Here is a 13166-nt window from a genome sequence, read left to right as displayed (position 1 = left end):
AACATCCCCACTTCTGACCTTATGATGGAGGAAAGGTAATTGATGAGACAGTTGAATATGGTTGGGCCTAGGAAACTAACATGAGTAATTCCTGCAGCAATGTCCTGGGACTGAGACAAATGGCCTCCAACAACCAGAGCCAATTTTCTTTGTGCTAAGTATGACTCCATCCAGTGAAGAGTTCCCTCCCCTGATTCCCATTGACTTCCATTTCACTTGAGGTTCACTACAGAGTTGCGAGATCCATTCTGTGGGTGCTATCACATTTCCAATTCAGCTTAGTATGCCATTTTCTGTCAAATCTTTGCATTAGAACCTAACCCACTTCATGTCCCAACCCTCCCTGTCGGTTTCTAGGACACATTAGACATTGTGCAAACAGGAAACTGAATCATTTCTAATAACAAACTATGAAAAAAATTTGGGCTACCTTTTTAACAATAAATGGTATTTTATTTCAAATTTCCAGCTTACAGTAGAGAGAGAAATAGTTTGTATGGGAGATATGAGAACAGAGAAGGGGAACTGAAGCAATTTCATAGGGAAGCAGTAAGAGTACTGTGTATATTTGAAATGGAAAAATCATATTAAATCAACTTTATTCATGGTGTTAACATTAATTCTGTACTATGTCTAGATTAAAACTCCACTAAACTACTCAATTTTGTCAATGTTGAGGGGATACTTAAAAACTCTTTCTTAACACAAAGGTCTGATTCAATTCATGTTGTAAGTGTATCTTGAACAATTCTGCAAATATTCCTTTTATTTGGTTGTATTCTGTATAATGTGACAATAAACAACACTACTATAAATCATATGCCAACTCAAGATCTTGCAACCTATTCTGATCTTTTTCTTCTCTTCTGGCTGTGCTCATTCAAGAGAAACCAGGGGAGAAAGATGAGCGGTATCAAAGGTCCTTGGCTTCAGCCTTGATCACCTATGGAAAATTAATCTTCTCTCCGAAGCTTAATCCAGGGAGGAACGCACAAGGTGATACACAAAACATAAGTTGAGAGGTGGATCTGGGATTGGAAAACATGACAAGTTGGCCAGAAGCTCAGAAATTGTCTGTCCTTTGCTGAGTAACTTTGGTATGCAGATTTCAGAGGCCTTCTTTTAAACAAGGATGCTAAAGACATCACACTTGAGATTGCCAGCCAGAATGGGCAGTAGGTGATGACTTCGTTGAGCGAGTGCACTACCTACATTTGCAGGGTAACATGTTGGTTTTGTGTATGGCACTGCGGTGGCTGGTAGCTCAAGGGACTTCTGCAGCAGAAACGTTAAATCCAGTTTTGGCTTCTACAAAATGTTGCCTTAAAAGCCATTAGTATCTGATTGAAGAGAGCTGTCTCCAGTCTCCAAATATTGGTTTTCTGGAATGGAGAAAAGTATAATCTGGATTTTGCAGTGGTAAAGATGATGAGATTGTCAGCCACTTTGGGAGTTTGCACATGCACAGAATACCACACAGAAATCCAGAAGTTGCTGTCAGTGATTCTACATTACTCCAGAGGGTACGCTGTTGAGGTCTTTCCAGAATGCAATCCCCAAGCAATCAGGGAATTGATGAAAACTTCCATTTTAACTGTTAGGCTCTCTGTAAAAAACTTTGAAAAGTTACACCTTGTTGAATGAGGTATAATTGGGTTTTAACAGCATCCTAAATTCATAATTACTGTTAAACGCCCTCACGCACAGTTTTAAAAAAGTTTACTTTAAAAACTGTTTATAACATTTTTGAACTTAACTTTATCCAATCATGATCATTTATTGAACCATCTGAAAAATTAGTTTAAAAGTGAAGGATAATCAGTACTTTTAATTTCCTGGTTTTCTGTCTGTAAGAAAACTTCAGTGATGTTGATTGGCTGCTTACCCTGCTTGCTGGCATCACTGCTACTGGACACCAGGAGATCCCGTTGACTAGGCACCAGATTGAAACTGCCATCAGGAAAGAGGAAATCCATACCACAGAGATTGGTGAGCAGTTTTCTTCATTGCTGACCATAAAATCCAGTCTATTATTTCAGGCCTTCACTGATCTCGTTGGTACTATTTGTCATTGGTCTAGCGCATTAATGTCTAATCAAGTCTAGTGTCTGGTACTAATGGCCTGGCCAGTATGCTCTCTCATGATGATGCGGTCTCTCAGGACAGTACCATATGCATCTCCTTCTTCAAGCTTTCTTATGCCTATGAATGTGGCAAAAAACAGTTGCCGGGAAGGGGATGGGGGGTTGTCAGCCTGTTCTCATGGTAGCACAAGAGACAGCCTGAAGCATGCCTTTCTTGGGACTCAGCTGCCCAAAGAAGGGAGCCACCTTTGTCCCCAAAGATTGCTGGAAGGGCATCTCCACCAGCCAGAATTCCTGAGAGTTGGAGAAGCAGGGCATTAGATTAGCAGCATCAAGGAGAAACATAGTGGAAGTAATTATTAAAGAAATACAAAAATTAGGTTCTTGTTAAAATTATTGGCTATATTAAAGGTATTGATTGTTTTGGCATGGGCAGTATCTTTGATTAGGTGGCACGAATGGTAGACATCTGAATTTGATTTGCTTAGATCAGTTTCAGTGCACGAATGCATCTTATTGTTGGGAAAAGGAGGAGGTATAGACAGAACTATTAAATATAATGGGCAGAACTGAAAGTCAGGAGAATGCCTCCCATATCAGATTTTCTCAAATGTTTCTCGTAGCGAGTAATGTACTTAATGGATGACCACATAGGCATCCTTTGTCAGAGCTCTATATCTCTTGACCAGCTTCCCCTTCCTCCAAGGGCATCTTGCAGAGTTTCCTTGACAAAGCAAAGTTAAGCAACATGTGACATACCACCCCCATCCTTGGGATCATTGTCAGGCTATACTGAAAGGACCATGCTTCAGAATACTATTAGTTACACTATGTTCACTCTGGTTGTAGCATAGACCTCATTGTAGTATTATTCAGCTGGTGTCTTGGGAAGATGCACAGGTGTCATTAGCCACTCCAGTACAGGGTAACTCTGATCTTCTAGGGTTAACCTTGATACTTGCTTTTCTGGCCTAAAGAGCATTAGCGTGCATATTTATTTTATTCTTTCATGTGATGTGAGCATCATTGGCATGGCAGCATTTGTTGCCATCCCTAAATGCCCTTGAGAAGATGGTGGTGAACCGCTTTCTTGAAATGATGCAATCCGTCTGGTGTAGGTACACCCACTGTGCTGCTGGGAAGGTAATTCCAGGATCTTGACCTAGTGACAGTGCAGGAACAGCGATATAGTTCCAAGTCAGGATGTGTGGCTTAGAGAGAAGCTTGCAGGTAGTGGTGTTCTCGTGCGTCTGCTGCCCTTGTCCCTCTGGGCGGTAGGGGCTGTGCATTTGGAAGATGCGGTTGAAGGAGACTTGGTGAATTGCTGTATTTCTGCCATCCCAGAAATCAATCTGGTGAACCTTTGCTGCACTCCCTCTATGGTAAGTATATCCTAACTTAAGTAAGGAGACCAAAACTGCACACAATGCTCCAGGTGCAACCAAAACTGAGGATAGGAATATCTTGCCAGTCATGTCCAGGGTAGGAATATCTTGTCAGTCATGTCCAGGCATTATGTAATCAACAAGTTCTGAGCTGTATTGAGAAATCAGTAAGATATAAGTCTGGGTTGTCATGCTGAAACTGGTCAGGCATACCTTAAGTACTAGATTAATTTCTGGTCACTGATTCAGATGAGAGACTAACCTGTGAAGGCAGTGCAAAGAAAAGCCACAAGGTTGATCAACAAGAGGGGACTTTGTAGGGGTCTGTATAATACAATGTAGAATAGAAAAGGTAAATCTGGTTCAGTATTTTAAGTTCAACCAGAAAGGGGTGTCAACTGGTAAAAGGCAAGATCTGATATTAAAGAAGCAATTTTTTCATCCAAAGATATCAGTACCTGGAATGATCATCCACCAAGGTTAATGCAGAAAAATCTGGAATTTTTTCCAAGAGACAGTTCAAGGGTCAGATGTGAAACACATTAGGTTTACATAACAGGATGAGCGGGCTGGGCTAGGTAATCTCCCTCACTTATCTTTCTGGTCTTATGAATCTTCCCATTCCTCCCAGTGCTCCAATGACAGCTCTTTAACAAATATTGTGGTCAATTCTGAGTATTTTTGAACAATCCCATTATTTGTTGCCTAACAGTTCCTTAAAAGAAAAAAAATATATAGACTAAGTCCGTATGTTTGTGTACAACAATGTTTTACACACAATTTTGAGACACAGGGACAAAAGTGAACACAAACATTATGGATAACTGATTTTAACACATATGATACAGACTGAGATAAAACGTCAACACCTCTTTGTCCTGTTGTCTATGACATCTTTTGGCAATCTCCACCTATCACTGGCCCTCTATCCAGCTCTACCTGTCCCATCCCTCCTTAAACCAGCTTATATTTCACCTCTTTTCTATTTTTCCTTAGTTCTGATGAAGAGTCATTCGGACTCAAAACGTTAACTGTATTCCTCTCCGCAGATGCTGTCAGACCTGCTGAGTTTTTCCAGGTATTTTTGTTTTTGACACAGACTAACTCTGATTCTGCCAATCTCAATTTGTGAGCAGATGTAAAGCATTTGTGTATAGAGTGTCAGTATATCTATAATACTCTTATGCATCTCCTAGCAACTGGATAAAATGCAGCATTAGTAGATGACAAGGGAAGTCAGGGACAGCATAAAAGCTAAAGAGAAAGCATACAATGCGGCGAAGACCAGTGGGAAACCGGGGGATTGGGAAGCCTACAAAGACCAACAGAGGACAAGTAAAAAATAAATAAGGAGGGAGAAGATTAAATATGAGGGTAAACTAGCCAGTAATATAAAAGAAGATTGCAACAGTTTTTTTAGATATATAAAGGGTAAGAGAGAGGCATAAGTGGATGTTGGGCTGCTGGAAAATGACGCTGGAGAAGTAGCAGTGGGGAAAAAAGAAATGGTGGAGGAACTGAACAGGTACTTTGCGTCAGTCTTCACAGTGGAAGACATGAGTGACATCCCCAAAGTACAAGAGAGTCGGGGGGCAGAGGTGAGCATGGCGGCCATTACCAAGGAGAAGGTGCTAGGAAAACTGAAAGGTCTGAAGGTGGATAAATCACCTGGACCAGATGGATTACACCCCAGAGTTCTGAAGGAGATAGCTGAAGAGATAGTGGAGGCGTTAGTGGCGATCTTTAAGGAATCACTGGAGTCAGGAAGGGTCCCAGAGGACTGGAAAATCGCTAATGTAACCCCCTTGTTTAAGAAGGGAGTGAGGCAAAAGACGGGAAATTACAGGCCGATTAGCCTGACCTCGATCGTTGGTAGGATTTTAGAGTCCATTATTAAGGATGAGATTTCAGAATACTTGGAAGTGCATGGTAAAATCGGGCAAAGTCAGCATGGTTTCATCAAAGGGAGGTCATGCCTGACAAATGTGTTAGAATTCTTTGAGGAGGTAACGAGTAGGTTAGACAAAGGAGAGCCAATGGATGTTATCGACTTGGACTTCCAGAAGGCCTTTGACAAGGTGCCGCATAGGAGGCTGCTCAGTAAGATAAGAGCCCATGGTGTTAGAGGCAAGGTACTAGCATGGATAGAAGATTGGCTGTCTGGCAGGAGGCAGAGAGTGGGGATAAGGGTGTCCTTCTCAGGATGGCGGCTGGTGACTAGTGGAGTTCCGCAGGGGTCAGTGTTGGGACCACAACTTTTCACTTTATACATTACTGATCTAGATGAAGGAACTGAGGGCATCCTGGCTAAGTTTGCAGATGATACAAAGATAGGTGGAGGGACAGGTAGTATTGAGGAGGCAGGGAGGCTGCAGAAGGATTTGGACAGGTTAGGAGAATGGACAAAGAAGTGGCAGATGGAATACAACGTGGGGAAGTGTGAGGTCATGCACTTTAGTAGGAAGAATAGAGGCATGGACTATTTTCTAAATGGGGAGAGAATTCAGAAATCTGGAGTGCAAAGGGACTTGGGAGTCCTAGTCCAAGATTCTCTTAAGGTTAACTTGCAGGTTGAGTCGGTAGTTAGGAAGGTAAATGCAATGTTGGCATTTATTTCGACGGGACTAGAATATGAAAGCAGGGATGTGCTGCTGAGGCTTTATAAGGCTCTGGTCAGACCACATTTAGAATATTGTGAGCAATTTTGGGCCCTGTATCTCAGGAAGGATGTGCTGGCCCTGGAGAGGGTCCAGAGGAGGTTCACGAGAATGATCCCAGGAATGAAAGGCTTAACGTATGAGGAACGTTTGAGGACTCTGGGTCTATACTCGATGGAGTTTAGAAGGATGAGGGGGGGGATCTGATTGAAACTTACAGAATACTGAAAGGCCTGGATAGAGTGGACATGGGGAAGATGTTTCCATTAGTAGGAGAGACTAGGACCTGAGGGCACAGCCTCAGAGTAAAGGGAAGACCTTTTAGAACAGGGATGAGGAGAAACTTCTTTAGCCAGAGAGTGGTGAATCTATGGAATTCATTGCCACAGAAGGCTGTGGAGGCCAGGTCATTGAGTGCATTTAAGACCGAGATAGATAGGTTCTTGATTAGTAAGGGGATCAAAGGTTACAGGGAGAAGGCGGGAGAATGGGGTTGAGAAACTTATCAGCCATGATTGAATAGCGGAGCAGACTCGATGGGCCGAATGGCATATTTTCTGCTCCTATGTCTTATGGTAAGTCTGCCCATTCTTAGTGTTGCAATTCACCGGAGTAAAAGAGATGGAAAAAATTTACCTCTAAAGTGAGGAAAATAATGCTAAGTAGAGACTCAGCTTTCACTGCATTGGTGCTGTTCCAGTGCATTGGCAGGAGGTAGTATAAAATGAAGCCACTTCAGTTTGAGATTACTTTTTAAAAAAATACTTCTAATATGCACATTTTTTCACTATTTTTCTGAAGACAAATAGGTTTTAAACATTTCAATTGGAATTTGCTCATGGCTGGGATTTGCATTTTAGATCTGGCCTGAGTTAAGGCCAATATACATTAAAGCAGCTTTGGTAAAAACAGTGGAGAGACGTGGCAGTATGAGACATGGTTACTATGACTACAAATGCAATCCAGAGTTTCACTAAAAAGTGAAGCTTTACTGCTGTAACCTCTCATTCCATTACTGTATAAAAGTGTACTTTCTTAAGCTACCTAGTACATATTAAAAATTACTGTCATCAAATAGTGGTCGAGTTCAAAATTAGTTATTCCAAGCTTGTATAGATCATTAGTGAGCTCCTATTTGGATAGTGAGCGCAGTTATAGGAACCATACCTCTGAAAGGACATTGAAAGAGTTCTGAGAACAGCAACAGTTATCATTCCTGGGACTTATTAAATAAATCTCACAGCATCAAATTTATGTTCACTGGAGGAAAGATAGAGCAAAAAACATGATCATGTTTTCTTAAAAATATATAGAGGCGCTGAATAATATAGATCCCAGCAAGTCAGTTGACTTGAACTGAGAACACGATTTGAGGATACGGGTATGGAATTTTCATACTTTAGAGTTGGAAACAAATTATGCAGCTCATGTATACCAATCCCATAATTTAATTATATTTCACCAAACAGGTGAAGTATACCTGGCGGGTTTGCAGGCAGGGAGCCCATAAAATTCCCTGGGTGGCCTTCCCACCGTCCCCGACCTGTCTGCAATTTTATGAGAACAGGCTGATACGCCCTCAGAGGGCTGGTAGGAGGAGTTCATGGGGGGGGGATTGGGTGTGGGGTGGGGAGTGGGGGAGGGGAGAAGCCCAGCAGTCACCGTGTTTAGGCAAGAGGTGCCTCCCTCAAGGGCCTACTTTCCACATCGCATAACCTCGCGCACGCCCCCCCCCCTCCAAACCCCATCAAGACCTCCACCGGACCTCAATTCCCTTCCCTGCTGTGAGACCTGTCCGCAGTCTTGGAGTCTGGGATTTAGAATCTGGGGACTGCTTGTAGTTCCAGTTCTGGCCACCTCTGCCACTGTCGCTGCTGGGAATACACAGCTGTCGGCCATTTGGCTCTGAGGCAGAACTTCTGCCTGAGGGCCGAAATTCCCATCTCCAGCCAATTAAAATAGCTGCGGGGTTGCATGAGTAGTGGGGATGCGTTCCCTGATGTGTCTTTGGATGGTGGGGTGGAAAATACAGACATCTGAAAAATCCTGCCCATTGTTAAATTCCCTCTCCGTTAAAATTGCAGTGCCAGATGTACTGAGAGGTTTTGTTAAAGATGTTCAAGACATAAATATGACTTTAATGACCCGACCTTTCATGTCCATTCGAGAACTGTGGCTTTCACTCATTCTTATTGAGGGGAGATTTTTCCCAAAAGGGTTAACAGAAGCAACAGTCTTTTAAAAAAAAACAGTTGGGTTGGAGTGGTTTATAAGGTTGTAGCAGTTTACAAGGTTGTAGCTATGAGGGATTTGGATAGCTAATAATTACAAAGAGTGGTTTGTGTAATTGTTAACACAATATTTTGTTGCTGCTCATCACTCACTAACTCAACTCTGCTTTTCAGCAGCACTCTTTAAACAGGGAACAATATTACAATAATTATAAATTAGGACAGTTTACAATATACTGTAAATAGCACATAAATGTTCTCAATTAATTAAGCGCCTCCTAAAGTTGCTGTTGTGTGAAGTCTACTATGCCAACTGTGACAGAGCAAAGATCTGCTCTGTTTCATAACAGAGTCTAGCCAATAAAAGTTCTGCCTTCAACAGTACATTCAGTTATGATTACCAAGGCATAACCAAGACTAAAGTGACCCTGCTAAGAAAAACCATGCAGTTGATCTCCTTGAATGAAGAGAACCTTAAGAATATATAACATATTTCTATAAAGGTTAAAGCCTTGGTGTAAATTGTTTCAGGTGAATGTAGACTGATAAATTTTTAAAATCGCAAGAGAACATCTTAGAGAGCATATGATAAGACTCCTGGTTATAACAATGTTCTTTTCCAGGTCCTGAAAAAATATTTGCATTTATATAGTACCTTTCACAACCTTAGGAGGTCCTAAAGTGCTGTCAAGCCAAGTAATTATTTTTGGAGTGTAGTCACTTATAAAGCAAGAAATACAGCAGCCAACTTATACATTACTGTGATAATGATCAGATAATCATTCTTTTACATACAAATACAAAGTTTAGGAGTTTGTTATGTTTTGGGATTATCTGTTTAATTTAAGGTAAAGTGGAGTAGTGAGGCGGGTCATGTGACCTGCTCCGAATCCAAACAATCATGGGTCGCTTAGTTGCTATGGGTACAGTGAGGCCAAGATTGATTTATTGGGAAAGAAGTGTAAAATGTTCACACCTGTAAACAATGACCAGAGCAGTTGTGCTGATGGTAGATAGACTTTTAGTCTCCAAGATAAAAACAAAAATCTTCTGCGGATGCTGGAAATCCAAAACAAAAACAGAATTACCTGGAAAAACTCAGCAGGTCTGGCAGCATCGGTGGAGAAGAAAAGAGTTGACGTTTCGAGTCCAACATGACCCTTCAACAGAACTGAAGTATAGTTAGGAGAGGGATGAAATATAAGCTGGTTTAAGGTGGGGGGCGGGGGGAGAGAGAAGTTGAGGGTGGGGTGGTTGTGGGGACAAGCAAGCAGTGATAGGAGCAGATAATCAAAAGATGTCACAGACAAAAGGATCAAAGAGGTGTTGAAGGTGGTGATATTATCTAAGAAAAATGCTAATTAAGAATGGAAGGCAGGATACTCAAGGTAGAGCTCTAGTGGGGGTGGGGTGGAAAGACTAACAAGGTATTAGTTGCAGATTTAAAAATAATGGAAATAGGTGGAAAAAGAAGAATCTATATAAATTATTGAAAAAAAGGGAGGGGGAAGAAACGGGGTGGGGATGGGGGGAGGGGGAGTTTAAGATCTAAAGTTGTTGAATTCAATATTCAGCCCGGAAGGCTGTAAAGTGTCTAGTCGGAAGATGAGGTGCTGTTCCTCCAGTTTGCGTTGGGCTTCACTGGAACAATGCAGCAAGCCAAGGACAGACATGTGGGCAAGAGAGCAGGGTGGAGTATTAAAATGGCAAGCGACAGGGAGGTTTGGGTCTTTCTTGCGGACAGACCGCAGGTGTTCTGCAAAGCGGTCGCCCAGTTTGCGTTTGGTCTCTCCAATGTAGAAGAGACCGCATTGGGAGCAACGAATGCAGTAGACTAAGTTAGGGGAAATGCAAGTGAAATGCTGCTTCACTTGAAAGGAGTGTTTGGGCCCTTGGACGGTGAGGAGAAAGGAAGTGAAGGGGCAGGTGTTGCATCTTCTGCGTGGGCATGGGGAGGTGCCATAGGTGGGGGTTGAGGAGTAGGGGGTGATGGAGGAGTGGACCAGGGTGTCCCGGAGGGAACGATCCCTACGGAATGCCGCCGGGGGGGTGAAGGGAAGATGTGTTTGGTGGTGGCATCATGCTGGAGTTGGCGGAAATGGCGGAGGATGATCCTTTGAATGCGCAGGCTGGTGGGGTGATAAGTGAGGACAAGGGGGACCCTATCATGTTTCTGGGAGGGTGAAGGCATGAGGGCGGATGCGCGGGATATGGGCCGGACACGGTTGAGGGCCCTGTCAACAACCGTGGGTGGAAAACCTCGGTTAAGAAAGAAGGAGGACATGTCAGAGGAGCTGTTTTTGAAGGTAGCGTCATCAGAACAGATGCGACGGAGGCAAAGGAACTGAGAGAATGGGATGAAGTCCTTACAGGAAGCAGGGTGTGAGGAGCTGTAGTCGAGGTAGTTGTGGGAGTCGGTAGGCTTGTAATGGATATTGGTGGACAGTCTATCATCAGAAATTGAGACGGAGAGGTCAAGGAAGGGAAGAGAAGTGTCAGAGATGGACCATGTGAAAATGATGGAGGGGTGGAGATTGAAATTAATAAATTTTTCCAGGTCCCAACGAGAGCATGAAGCAGCACCGAAGTAATCATCGATGTACCGGAGAAAGAGTTGTGGGAGGGGGCCGGAATAGGACTGGAACAAGGAATGTTCCACATACCCCATAAAGAGACAGGCATAGCTGGGGCCCATGCGGGTACCCATAGCCACACCTTTTATTTGGAGGAAGTGAGAGGAGTTAAAGGAGAAATTGTTCAGTGTGAGAACAAGTTCAGCCAGACGGAGGAGAGTAGTGGTGGATGGGGATTGTTCGGGCCTCTGTTCAAGGAAGAAGCTAAGGGCCCTCATGGGGGGGATGGAGGTGTAGAGGGATTGGACATCCATGGTGAAGAGGAAGCGGTTGGGCCAGGGAACTGCAAATTGTTGATGTGACGTAAGGTGTCAGAGGAATCACGGATGTAGGTGGGAAAGGAGAGAGAAGGGAGTCAAGATAACGAGAAATGAATTCCGTGGGGTAGGAACAGGCTGACACGATCGGTCTGCCAGGACAGTTCCGTTTGTGGATTTTGGGTAGAAGGTAGAAGCGGGCCGTCTGAGGTTGGGCGACTATCAGGTTGGAAGCTGTGGGAGGAAGATCTCCAGAGCAGATGAGGTCAGTGACAGTCCTGGAAACAATGGCTTGATGTTCAGTGGTGGGGTCATGGTCCAGGGAGAGGTAGGAGGAAGTGTCTGCGAGTTGACGCTCAGCCTCCGCGAGGTAGAGGTCAGTGCGCCAGACAACAGCACCACCCTTTTCAGCAGGTTTGATGACAATGTTGGGGTTGGACCTGAGAGAACGGAGTGCAGTAACTTCAGAGAGAGACAGATTAGAATGGGTGAGAGGAGCAGAGAAATTGAGACGGCTAATGTCACGCCGACAGTTCTCAATGAAAAGATCAAGAGAAGGTAAGAATCCAGAAGGAGGAGTCCAGGTGGAGGGAGAATATTGAAAATTCTGATCTTGGTTTTCAAATCCCTCCATGGATTCATCCCTCCCCAACTCTAATCTCCTTCAGGCCTATAACCCAACAGCACAATGTGCACTCCTCTAACAAAAACAAAAAACTGCGGATGCTGGAAATCCAAAACAAAAACAGAAACAGAAATACCTGGAAAAACTCAGCAGGTCTGGCAGCATCGGCGGAGAAGAGCACAGTTGACGTTTCGAGTCCTCATGACCCTTCAACAGAACTGCTGAAGGGTCATGAGGCCTCGAAACGTCAACTCTGCACTCCTCTAATTTTGGCCACTTGAATGTACAGGGCTCCAAGAAGAAAGTGGGGGAGTGGTACTAGGTGAAATGCTCCTTCAGAGAGCCAACACAGGCACGATATGCCAAACAGTCTTCTCCTGTGCTGTAACCACCTGTGATCCTTGATTTTAATTGTTCCTCCATTAGGCATAGCCACTATACCTTAAAATCCATCTCCTTGACCAAGCTTTTGGTTATCTGCCCTCATATCTCCTTATGTGGTTCCGTGTCATATTTTTTGCTTGAGAACATCCTTGCGAAGCGCTTTGGTTCGTTTGATTACGTTAGCAGCGCTATGCGTTAATTGGTTAGTTCTACCACAGTGCCAGCATAGGCACGATGGACTAAATGGACTAATTTCTTCTGCTTTGGTTCTGAAATAAGTCTCCTTTCGCCACGTTGAACTAACACGTCAAACCTTACAATGTGGAAATAATTGCAGCTCCTCCTGCTTCAGACTTGTTACCGTTTTAAACCACTGAGCAATCTGAATGAAGACCCGCCTTACACTGGCTCCAATCAGTTATCAATCGTGGACCACCACGTCCTTTTGTTGTTCTGGTCCAAAACATGCCCCGCCCCCTTCAGGTCTAACGAACTTGATAACACGCAATGACAACCAAGCCTACGTGATGCGTACCCGCCTCTTGCCAAAATCTCATTGGAACAACGATGCCGCCAGCTCTTCCTTCATTGGTCGATAGCAAGGTCAATCAGAGAATTAATCCCGCCTCCGGGCGAATATATGTCAGGGCGTGAGCAGAAACGTCCAAGTTTTTTTTTCTTTACTGAGAGGAGGATCAATATAATAACCAGGATGGTTAAATCGACTCTGAACTACGTTTCTTACCGGTTAATCGTGTTCGACTGTTGAGACCCCCGTCTGTGCAGACGGAAAAGTTAGGATTTGAACGGTATCACGTGACCGTCACCGTGGTGACCTCCGTGGAGGTTCGATAGTGAAGCCTTGTCTCGCGAGTACAGATTCTGTTGCTGTGGCGACCGTTGACCCCTC

At 43.7% G+C, this 13166-nt stretch overlaps 1 long non-coding RNA gene across 3 annotated transcripts; it reads right to left on the bottom strand.

Annotated features, from left to right (window-relative positions):
• Positions 1–431: 431 nt before the first annotated feature.
• Positions 432–13164, bottom strand: LOC144689849 (uncharacterized). Of its 3 annotated transcripts, none has more exons than XR_013578725.1 (4): positions 13002–13164; positions 7294–7386; positions 3732–4184; positions 432–3055 (listed from the first exon to the last, which is right to left on the bottom strand). It is a non-coding gene; the product is annotated as an uncharacterized LOC144689849 (long non-coding RNA). The 3 variants fall into 3 exon arrangements; XR_013578724.1 differs by having other exon boundaries at positions 3928–4184; XR_013578726.1 differs by lacking the exon at positions 13002–13164 and adding an exon at positions 12314–12409 and having other exon boundaries at positions 3928–4184.
• Between the last annotated feature and the right edge of the window lie 2 nt (positions 13165–13166).

The sequence above is a fragment of the Cetorhinus maximus genome, chromosome 14 (genome assembly GCF_964194155.1).
Source record: "Cetorhinus maximus chromosome 14, sCetMax3.hap1.1, whole genome shotgun sequence".
Taxonomy (NCBI): Eukaryota; Metazoa; Chordata; class Chondrichthyes; order Lamniformes; family Cetorhinidae; genus Cetorhinus; species Cetorhinus maximus.
Note: the sequence above shows the minus strand (reverse complement) of the source record. Positions and strands in the feature narration are given on the sequence as shown.